This window comes from Macaca nemestrina, chromosome 12 (genome assembly GCF_043159975.1).
Source record: "Macaca nemestrina isolate mMacNem1 chromosome 12, mMacNem.hap1, whole genome shotgun sequence".
Lineage (NCBI taxonomy): Eukaryota > Metazoa > Chordata > Mammalia > Primates > Cercopithecidae > Macaca > Macaca nemestrina.
Genome location: NC_092136.1, coordinates 41714234 through 41727174, shown reverse-complemented (window position 1 = coordinate 41727174; position 12941 = coordinate 41714234).

Sequence of the window (12941 nt, the reverse complement as noted above, 5' to 3'; positions counted from 1 at the left end):
GATGTTTCATAAAGGATTAGCTCCTAGGCAGAAAAAAATATAGATACAAAAGACTATAGAGAGTAGTTAATAAATCAATGTTTAATGCAGTAATGTGGTCATGTAGTCATACTCTTGCTCTAAGGAAATATGCAGCTGAGTTTTTAGGGGTAAAGGAAAGAAAATGACTCCAACTTATTCACGAATTGTACAAAAACATGGTATCAAAGCACTTACAGAAAACAAAAATCATATACAAATATAAATATGTTTTCCAAGAGAAAGAAAAAAGAGAAAGGAAGAAAAATATATAACACAAATGGAAAAATATAAATTATTGGTAAATACAGTTAAAAGGTGTATGAGAAGGCTTTATACTTTTGTTTTTTGGCAATTTTCCTCTAGGTTTTGTGTTGTATAAAAATAAATAAATTAGTAAAGCAGGAAAAAATAAAAGAGGAAGGAAGGAAGCTCCTGGGATGCTGGGTTGGTTAGTGGTTAGAATAATCACAGGTAAAATTTGGTATGAGCTGCATCACAGCCTGAATCAACTCAATTCCTGAAGAAATCAGAAAGATTAGCCTACAACCTAATTTCCAGATAAAAGAAAGTGCTTGTGAAGAATCCATACTTTGGTCTCCAATAGTTCTTTCAAAAACCATGTTTTGAATGTAATTAAAAATTACCAGACATTGAAAAAATAGGACAATGTAACCTATAGTTAAAATAAAATAATTGAAACAAACCAAGAGGTCACCCAGTTAATGGAAACAGCATTTAGAGCTTCAAATCAATTACTATGACTATTGTAAATAATTTAGAAGAAGAACTGGTAAGACACTTTAGATGTTCAAGAAAAGAACCAAATATTAATATTCATATTGAAACATGCAATATCTGATTTTTTTTTTCTGGATTTGCAGATGCAGCAAAATTAACTGCCATCTTTCCCTAATTTCTTTCTGAAATAACTTTTATTGAGATTCAAATAAGTGATTTAAATGAACCCAGAAATAACATTAAAGGAAGCCATTGCTTTGGAAGCTATTCTTCATTTTCTAGAACTGAGAAAAAAATAAGTTACTAACCATGATACAATCAACTATATTATGAAGGAGAACAAAATTTGGATCCTAAATAAAAAACTATTCTCCTCTTTTCAACTCTGCCGCTTGCTTCTGAAGTTAAACATGCTTTTGTGATTCCTGTTTAGAAATATTTTATTTCTAAATTTTAAATAGGGAATTTGAGTTCTCTTGAAGAATTTGCCTAAGTAGTATTCTTTTTCATAAACAAATGGATGAAAATTTATTATATTTTAGACCTAACAAGAATCCTCCCTCCCTCCCTCCCTCTTCTTTTCTCTTTCTCTTTCTTCTTCTCTGTCTCCCTCTGTCTCTCATATGTTAAGAGCAACTCTGCCCACAATTTAGTAAATACAATATTTAGGTTTCATGACTTTAATTTCATAGGAACAATTATCATTAAAAATAAAAAATTGTGATTTATTCATTTTCATTAATTTTCTTATATTAAGTAAGACTTAAAAAAATCAATGGACTGACCAGATATGACCTACTTATTGTTGGGATTAAAATGGGTGAAAAGTCTGGGGAATTAGTGTTTACTATAAAAAAATTCCTGCAATGAAAATAAGACCAAGATATTTTGGATAACTGTGATTTTTGTAATTCTTTTCTAATATTATTTGACATCAGAGCCATTGCAGTTCTCTGTGCTCAAATGAAACAAATAGCATTTATTGGTTTGTTGTTATGAAAATTTAACTATTTTCTCCCTTTAGAAAGGCAGTATGAGCTTATATGACTCTCACCAGCCCTTTTTAGGTATATTACAAATAAGCTTTTTTGAAAATTAGAGATTCTTACTTGTCATTTCATAAACACACACACACACACACACACACACACACACACACACACAAAAAAAAAAACATGTACACTCCAGGGAACCTATAATTCAATACAACCTTCTTATTAAGAAAATTTTTCTTATAAATGTTGGTGCTAAACGACAAGTAAATGCATAAGAAATTATTCTTGGGGGAGGGCGGAGCAAGATGGCCAAATAGGAACAGCTCCAGTCTCCAACTCCCAGCGCGAGCTACACAGAAGACCAGTGATTTCTGCATTTTCAACTGAGGTACTGGGTTCATCTCACTGGGGAGTGCCGGACGATCAGTGCTGGTCAGCTGCTGCAGCCCGACCAGCCAGAGCTGAAGCAGGGCGAGGCATTGCCTCACCTGGGAAGCTCAAGGGGGAAGGGAATCCCTTTTCCTAGCCAGGGGAACTGAGACACACAACACCTGGAAAATCGGGTAACTCCCACCCCAATACTGCGCTTTAAGCAAACAGGCACACCAGGAGATCATATCCCACACCTGGCCGGGAGGGTCCCACACCCACGGAGCCTCCCTCATTGCTAGCACAGCAGTCTGTGATCTACCGGCAAGGCAGCAACGAGGCTGGGGGAGGGGCGCCCGCCATTGCTGAGGCTTAAGTAGGTAAACAAAGCTGCTGGGAAGCTCGAAGTGGGTGGAGCTCACAGCAGCTCAAGGAAACCTGCCTGTCTCTGTAGACTCCACCTCTGGGGAAAGGGCACAGTAAACAATAACAAACGTAGCAGAAACCTCTGCAGACGCAAATGACTCTGTCTGACAGCTTTGAAGAGAGCAGTGGATCTCCCAACACGGAGGTTGAGATCTGAGAAGGGACAGACTCCCTGCTCAAGTGGGTCCCTGACCCCTGAGTAGCCTAACTGGGAGACATCCCCCACTAGGGGCAGTCTGACATCCTACACCTCACAGGCTGGAGTACACCCCTGAGAGGAAGCTTCCAAAGCAAGAATCAGACAGGTACACTCGCTGTTCAGAAATATTCTATCTTCTGCAGCCTCTGCTGCTGATACCCAGGCAAACAGGGTCTGGAGTGGACCTCAAGCAATCTCCAACAGACCTACAGCTGAGGGTCCTGACTGTTACAAGGAAAACTATCAAACAGGAAGGACACCTACACCAAAACCCCATCAGTACATCACCATCATCAAAGACCAGAGGCAGATAAAACCACAAAGATGGGGAAAAAGCAGGGCAGAAAAGCTGGAAATTCAAAAAATAAGAGCGCATCTTCCCCGGCAAAGGAGCGCAGCTCATCGCCAGCAATGGATCAAAGCTGGACAGAGAATGACTTTGACGAGATGAGAGAAGAAGGCTTCAGTCCATCAAATTTCTCAGAGCTAAAGGAGGAATTACGTACCCAGCGCAAAGAAACTAAAAATCTTGAAAAAAAAGTGGAAGAATTGATGGCTAGAGTAATTAATGCAGAGAAGGTCATAAACGAAATGAAAGAGATGAAAACCATGACACGAGAAATACGTGACAAATGCACAAGCTTCAGTAACTGACTCGATCAACCGGAAGAAAGAGTATCAGCGATTGAGGATCAAATGAATGAAATGAAGCGAGAAGAGAAACCAAAAGAAAAAAGAAGAAAAAGAAATGAACAAAGCCTTCAAGAAGTATGGGATTATGTAAAAAGACCAAATCTACGTCTGATTGGGGTGCCTGAAAGTGAGGGGGAAAATGGAACCAAGTTGGAAAACACTCTTCAGGATATCATCCAGGAGAACTTCCCCAACCTAGTAGGGCAGGCCAACTTTCAAATACAGGAAATACAGAGAACGCCACAAAGATACTCCTCGAGAAGAGCAACTCCAAGACACATAATTGCCAGATTCACCAAAGTTGAAATGAAGGAAAAAATCTTAAGGGCAGCCAGAGAGAAAGGTCGGGTTACCCACAAAGGGAAGCCCAACAGACTAACAGCAGATCTCTTGGCAGAAACTCTACAAGCCAGAAGAGAGTGGGGGCCAATACTCAACATTCTTAAAGAAAAGAATTTTAAACCCAGAATTTCATATCCAGCCAAACTAAGTTTCATAAGTGAAGGAGAAATAAAATCCTTTACAGATAAGCAAATGCTTAGAGATTTTGTCACCACTAGGCCTGCCTTACAAGAGACCCTGAAGGAAGCACTAAACATGGAAAGGAACAACCAGTACCAGCCATTGCAAAAACATGGCAAAATGTAAAGACCATCGAGGCTAGGAAGAAACTGGATCAACTAACGAGCAAAATAACCAGTTAATATCATAATGGCAGGATCAAGTTCACACATAACAATCTTAACCTTTAATGTAAATGGACTAAATGCTCCAATTAAAAGACACAGACTGGCAAACTGGATCAAGAGTCAAGACCCATCAGTCTGCTGTATTCAGGAGACCCATCTCACATGCAGAGACATACATAGGCTCAAAATAAAGGGATGGAGGAAGATTTACCAAGCAAATGGAGAACAAAAAAAAGCGGGGGTTGCAATACTAGTCTCTGATAAAACAGACTTTAAACCATCAAAGATCAAAAGAGACAAAGAAGGCCATTATATAATGGTAAAAGGATCAATTCAACAGGAAGAGCTAACTATCCTAAATATATATGCACCCAATACAGGAGCACCCAGATTCATAAAGCAAGTCCTTAGAGACTTACAAAGAGACTTAGACTCCCATACAATAATAATGGGAGACTTCAACACTCCACTGTCAACATTAGACAGATCAACGAGACAGAAAGTTAACAAGGATATCCAGGAATTGAACTCATCTCTGCATCAAGCAGACCTAATAGACATCTATAGAACTCTCCACCCCAAATCAACAGAATATACATTCTTCTCAGCACCATATCATACTTACTCCAAAATTGACCATGTAATTGGAAGTAAAGCACTCCTCAGCAAATGTACAAGAACAGAAATTATAACAAACTGTCTCTCAGACCACAGTGCAATCAAACTAGAACTCAGGCTAAGAAACTCAATCAAAACCGCTCAACTACATGGAAACTGAACAACCTGCTCCTGAATGACTACTGGGTACATAACGAAATGAAGGCAGAAATAAAGATGTTCTTTGAAACCAATGAGAACAAAGATACAACATACCAGAATCTCTGGGACACATTTAAAGCAGTGTGTACAGGGAAATTTATAGCACTAAATGCCCACAAGAGAAAGCAGGAAAGATCTAAAATTGATACTCTAACATTGCAATTAAAAGAACTAGAGAAGCAAGAGCAAACACATTCGAAAGCTAGCAGAAGGCAAGAAATAACTAAGATCAGAACAGAACTGAAGGAGATAGAGACACAAAAAACCCTCCAAAAAATCAATGAATCCAGGAGTTGGTTTTTTGAAAAGATCAACAAAATTGACAGACCGCTAGCAAGACTAATAAAGAAGAAAAGAGAGAAGAATCAAATCGACGCAATTAAAAATGATAAAGGGGATATCACCACCGACCCCACAGAAATACAAACTACCATCAGAGAATACTATAAACACCTCTACGCAAATAAACTGGAAAATCTAGAAGAAATGGATAATTTCCTGGACACTTACACTCTTCCAAGACTAAACCAGGAAGAAGTTGAATCCCTGAATAGACCAATAGCAGGCTCTGAAATTGAGGCAATAATTAATAGCCTACCAACCAAAAAAAGTCCAGGACCAGATGGATTCACAGCTGAATTCTACCAGAGGTACAAGGAGGAGTTGGTACCATTCCTTCTGAAACTATTCCAATCAATTGAAAAAGAGGGAATCCTCCCTAATTCATTTTATGAGGCCAACATCATCCTGATACCAAAGCCTGGCAGAGACACAACAAAAAAAGAGAATTTTAGACCAATATCCCTGATGAACATTGATGCAAAAATCCTCAATAAAATACTGGCAAACCGGATTCAGCAACACATCAAAAAGCTTATCCACCATGATCAAGTGGGCTTCATCCCTGGGATGCAAGGCTGGTTCAACATTCGCAAATCAATAAACATAATCCAGCATATAAACAGAACCAAAGACAAGAACCACATGATTATCTCAATAGATGCAGAAAAGGCTTTTGACAAAATTCAACAGCCCTTCATGCTAAAAACGCTCAATAAATTCGGTATTGATGGAACGTACCTCAAAATCATAAGAGCTATTTATGACAAACCCACAGCCAATATCATACTGAATGAGCAAAAACTGGAAAAATTCCCTTTGAAAACTGGCACAAGACAGGGATGCCCTCTCTCACCACTCCTATTCAACATAGTGTTGGAATTTCTGGCTAGGGCAATTAGGCAAGAGAAAGAAATCAAGGGTATTCAGTTAGGAAAAGAAGAAGTCAAATTGTCCCTCTTTGCAGATGACATGATTGTATATTTAGAAAACCCCATTGTCTCAGCCCAAAATCTCCTCAAGCTGATAAGCAACTTCAGCAAAGTCTCAGGATACAAAATTAATGTGCAAAAATCACAAGCATTCTTATACACCAGTAACAGACAAACAGAGAGCCAAATCAGGAATGAACTTCCATTCACAATTGCTTCAAAGAGAATAAAATACCTACGAATCCAACTTACAAGGGATGTAAAGGACTTCTTCAAGGAGAACTACAAACCACTGCTCAGTGAAATAAAAGAGGACACAAACAAATGGAAGAACATACCATGCTCATGGATAGGAAGAATCAATATTGTGAAAATGGCCATACTGCCCAAGGTAGTTTATAGATTCAATGCCATCCCCATCAAGCTACCAATGAGTTTCTTCACAGAATTGGGAAAAACCGCTTTAAAGTTCATATGGAACCAAAAAAGAGCCCGCGTCTCCAAGACAATCCTAAGTCAAAAGAACAAAGCTGGAGGCATCACACTACCTGACTTCAAACTATACTACAAGGCTACAGTAACCAAAACAGCATGGTACTGGTACCAAAACAGAGATATAGACCAATGGAACAGAACAGAGTCCTCAGAAATAATACCACACATCTACAGCCATCTGATCTTTGACAAACCTGAGAGAAACAAGAAATGGGGAAAGGATTCCCTATTTAATAAATGGTGCTGGGAAAATTGGCTAGCCATAAGTAGAAAGCTGAAACTGGATCCTTTCCTTACTCCTTATACGAAAATTAATTCAAGATGGATTAGAGACTTAAATGTTAGACCTAATACCATAAAAATCCTAGAGGAAAACCTAGGTAGTACCATTCAGGACATAGGCATGGGCAAAGACTTCATGTCTAAAACACCAAAAGCAACGGCAGCAAAAGCCAAAATTGACAAATGGGATCTCATTAAACTAAAGAGCTTCTGCACAGCAAAAGAAACTACCATCAGAGTAAACAGGCAACCTACAGAATGGGAGAAAATTTTTGCAATCTACTCATCTGACAAAGGGCTAATATCCAGAACCTACAAAGAACTCAAACAAATTTACAAGAAAAAAACAAACAACCCCATCAAAAAGTGGGCAAAGGATATGAACAGACATTTCTCAAAAGAAGACATTCATACAGCCAACAGACACATGAAAAAATGCTCATCATCACTGGCCATCAGAGAAATGCAAATCAAAACCACAATGAGATACCATCTCACACCAGTTAGAATGGCGATCATTCAAAAGTCAGGAAACAACAGGTGCTGGAGAGGATGTGGAGAAATAGGAACACTTTTACACTGTTGGTGGGACTGTAAACTAGTTCAACCATTATGGAAAACAGTATGGCGATTCCTCAAGGATCTAGAACTAGATGTACCATATGACCCAGCCATCCCATTACTGGGTATATACCCAAAGGATTATAAATTATGCTGCTATAAAGACACATGCACACGTATGTTTATTGCAGCACTATTCACAATAGCAAAGACTTGGAATCAACCCAAATGTCCATCAGTGACAGATTGGATTAAGAAAATGTGGCACATATACACCATGGAATACTATGCAGCCATAAAAAAGGATGAGTTTGTGTCCTTTGTAGGGACATGGATGCAGCTGGAAACCATCATTCTTAGCAAACTATCACAAGAACAGAAAACCAAACACTGCATATTCTCACTCATAGGTGGGAACTGAACAATGAGATCACTTGGACTCAGGAAGGGGAACATCACACACTGGGGCCTATCATGGGGAGTGGGGAGGGGGGAGGGATTGCATTGGGAGTTATACCTGATGTAAATGACGAGTTGATGGGTGCAGCACACCAACATGGCACAAGTATACATATGTAACAAACCTGCACGTTATGCACATGTACCCTACAACTTAAAGTGTAATAATAATAAATAAATTAAAAAAAAAAAAAAAGAAGATTGGTTAGACAGCTTTGTGGTGCTGACAATGAGCCTTATAGACTGTAAAATACGGATAGTTTGAACTAAGGTACAGAACTAAATCTTCTAAACTTTATTTGCTGTAAAATAAATAATTTCTTATTTTAAAGGAAAAAAAAGAAATTATTCTTATGAGATTTATAATTAAATTAATGAGTCTATCATTTTTAATTTTAAAAATGTGAGAGAGCCACAGGTGTAGTTAATCTGGAACTGTATATATGAAAAGTAGGTAATTAGTTAATATCTCTTTTTCAGACTTTTTTCTTTGGAGTCTCCTTTACCAAGAGCAAAAGGAATGTCAATAGTGAGATTTCTGTCTATGCTTTAGGCCCTCAGGGAAACATTTCAATAGACTTTTCATCTGTAAAACTGGAATGGGGAGAGAAGATCCTCTGTCAACCTTAAGATGCAAGCTGTGCTATATAATAGTTGAAAGGACACAGAAAAATATTTAGCATAATTAAAGCAAGCTACCATTCTAGACATAGGGAGTATAAATAAGTGGATTTTGATATTGATGGATTCCATTGCCTCCTATTTCCCTTACCTTCTTAAGCCCAGGTAGCTGAATCATAGTTGCTGTTTCTATTTAGTTCCTTTGGCAGATAAAGACAAACTGCTATATTAGTTAATATTAACCTTCAAAAGGAAATGGGAGGAGTTATAGGGATCATTTGATTCAAATTTGGACTCCTCTTTATTTGCTCCAAGAACATAGATAACATGGGCTACTTCTAAAAAACTAATTTTCTTATCTGATGGATTATTAAATGGGTTAAGTAATATTGTATAAACCAGGATTCTGGTGAGTAGTCATTTAAAAAATACCCCTTTCCCTCTGCTGTCCCCTACTTAACTGGTCCCTTCATTAAACTAATGAAAAAACTAAGAGGTCTTGAACAGCTGCAACTTCAGATCATTTGATGACTTTGATCAAGTCATGTAAGTTCTCAGTTTCCATTTTGCCAGTTTCGAAACCAAGATAATAATAGTTGATACCTGTTCACCATGCTGTGAAGATGGATGTAGTAACATCCATAAAGCAGCTATAATCTGGGGAAAGACAAGTGCCACTTGCAACAAAAGTTATAGCAAGAATAACATTAAAACATATTTATGTTCCAGGTACACCCTAAATAGATTTGGCCATTTGTTGTCCAGGATATATTGACCTCTAATTAAAAACAAGTATCTTCCAGTATTCATTAAAGTACATGTTAACAAATTGTATCTCTTCTGTAAGAGTTCCTCACAGGTTGACAAAGAGCCTTTGGGCAACAGCACTGGACTATGCTGGCAGGAAAGGGAAACCCTACCAGGACACATTCTGTGCACAATTACCAATCAGCCAGCAGCACTTCTCACTGAAATTTTATAACACTTGCACTGAGCAAACATTAACCACTTTAACCTGGATATTTTTCCAGGATTTTAGATTCCATAATGCCTGACAGTAGTATGTGCCAAGTAATGTGGTACCATAAATTTCTTAGTGTTACATTTAAACAGTACAACATTTGTCTTGTCTGTTAGTAATATCTGTGAGACCTTTTTACATTGAATTTGGTACTTTGATTTTTCTTTATATCTGTAAAAGGAATATTAGCAGTAAAATGTTCTTTAAATGCAACTGTTTATTTAAACGCTGGAGCAAAACAATGTGTGCAAAAACTTGATTACTAAGAAAGTCAGCATATTTAATGATATATTTTAAACATTTAAAGATACCTCAGCTACCATTGTTTTTATATGGCTTACTACATATGGCTTTTAAAATTATATCTGCAAGTATTTCCGCAAGCCAGATTGGGTGGCTGAACATGTTCTACTGAATGTTAATGATTCAATAAAGTCCATGAGCACTCTAAAAAAGTGCTGTCTTTATATTCACAGGAGTGTGGTAGGAGAAAAACATTATCTGAATGTCTTTCTCTGCATTGAAAAAGAAAGAATACAAATGACCTTCTAAATAGGTTGGGGGCAAAGTTACTACCTAGTTTATAAAGAGGAAAAACATTTATTTTAAAAGTCAGAGCCAAATAATAACAGAAGTAAAGAAGGCAAAGAAAATTAGAGAAAAAAAAACAGTCTTTTGGGAGAATTATTTGTGCTTTCAAGAATAGAATCAATTAAAGATATGTATCAGTGATGCACGAAATTCAAACAATGCCTATTTTTCAGTTTCTACTGATTTAAATAGATTTTTAACTTTTTATATAAAAACTGTTATTTTAAAATCAAATGATTTACCAAAGAGTATGTTTTTCATTTTTTAGAAAGTGTAATGAAAAGGGTTGGAGAATAAAAAGGATCCCTGTTTGTAAAGATGAGCATGTTCAGAAATTTAAAGGCTAGCTCATGCTCAGTCTCAGGCAGACAGTGGTGATGGTCTCCCAGTAGGACTTACGTCTTTTCTCATACCTCCCATCTATCCTTCAAAGAACTCAATATATTCTTCTTAAAGCATGCGGCTCCTACTTATTTTGCAAATAAATGCATTCAAGATCTACGATGATCCCATCTGCAGTGTATTTTATGACCTCTTCTCACTGCTCCTGTACACTTATTTGGCTTTCCAGTCAAGTGACCTACTGGTTGAAACATCCTTATGCTTTCTCACTTCTATTATTTTACTAATATTTCACATGCTGTTTAGAAAGTTTCGACTTTGTTGCAACTTTTCTATTTCCACTTGTCAATGTTTATTATTTCCCCTTTAAATATTACTCTGATTAACTTTGATCCTTAAGCCGTAATTAATTTTACCCTCTTAAAAACTCCCATAGCAATATATCTAAATCTTTCATGGGGTAGTTTATCATATTATCTACCATACATTAACTCATTTATGTAGATGTCTCATATCCTTCACTATTCATATTTTCTTTCATATATTACCTAATCTCTCTGAGATCAGAATTCAATTTGTTTTTATGTCAGCTCTGTACATCTAACTCTGAGAGTAAATTGCATTTAATGAATATTATGTAACTCATTTAATAAATACAAAAATGAATATGTTTATCTTAATTCCATTCATTTTTCTTTCATTGGTACAATTTTATATTTTAGTTTGTTTATATTTTTTAATATGGTTGATTGGCAATAAAGTTGGTTCAAGGCCTAGAAAGAGGAAATTAAAGAGGAAATGCTGTAGGGTAACTATAGAAGTATAGAAAAGCAGGTTTCAAAGCCATCAGTATCCAGGAATTAAGGGACAGAGACCAAAACAACAGTTTCATAGCAGGAACAATCTAGTTAAGATACCTCTGCTCAGAGGAAATGGAAAAACAAACCATTTCTACTGAACTCTCAAATACTGAGAAAGGTGCATTGCACTGGTTTAATTGTTCATGGGAGACTTGTATTTGGGAAAGTGTGACTACTGTCTACACTCTGTGCCTGAAAAATTTATTTCAGTAGTGAAGACATAGTTGCCTTAAAAAAAGATGGTCTATTAGGAAAGAACAATAAAAATTGTGAAAAAAACACTTGATATACATAATTTATCATGTGGAGACATTAGATAAAGTGTGGGAGATTATACTTATAAAATGTAACTAATAAGCATGTTCTTCAAGTGTTTCATTATAATCTTTATTTAATAAATACAAAATGAATATCTTTATCTTAATTCCATTCATTCTTCTACCATTGGTACAATTTTATATTGATATATATAAAGAGGGCTGCGTTTACTGCACAAGGGGAATATCTTGCATAGATAACAACATGATTGCCATAGAATAGCTTTATTCAAAATACCCCCAAATATGATATAATCAGATTTTCTATAATCAGAATTCTGGGTTAGCATGTACTCAAAGACACCAGACTTACTGACTATATGTATAATACGCTGGACAGTATGGGTTTAAAAATCAAGTATAAGGAGATTTAAGGATATAAATAGTATCAAATTTATGAAGAAGATGAGATATGTGTCTCTACAAAGAGACTATGTGACAAAAAAGTACACATTGAGTCAAAGTAACAGACTTTACTTGAGTTGTAGGACTGTATGAGTTTAATGGAAAGAGGTCCTATATTGAGTAAAGCAAAATAAAAGCATTTTCCTTTCAGTATCCACTAGAAAGAGACCTCTCCAGTGTCTTTACCTCAAAAAGAAGTTCAGGCTGTAAATAATAGTAATGACTTATACGTAGCTGGGCTGACAAACATTCACTAAGTACCTATTCTTTGCCTTGTAGAAGCAAAATTATTGGACCAGATTCCGAAAAGGTAATGAGTAAAACCAAAGTTTATACCTCTCAACAGCATTTTTAAATTCTTAATAAGAGACAGGTAAATGGATGGTTAGAGTGATTGTGGTGGAAATCATTATACCTAGTGGTTTATGAGAACTAGAGAAGGGCTCCCAAGAAGTCAAGGAGATAGTGGCCTGAATGACATCTAGAAAGCTGATGATTGAGCTGATATATTTGAGCAGGTTTTAGAGTAATTCAGATGAAGAACGTATGTAAGTGGTTAGGGTTGGAATGGGGTAAAGTTGAGTAGAAACTGGAAGTTGAAGATACACATTTCTTATGTGTTGATAGAATAAAAATAAATTATTCCATATTGTCCCTGAAAATGAGCTAAATTAGTGACAGCCAAAAAAAAAAAAAAAAAAAAAGATGTATTTTAAAAGGATAACTCCAATGCAGATATATATGGCATACATCTTTAGAAAAAGAGG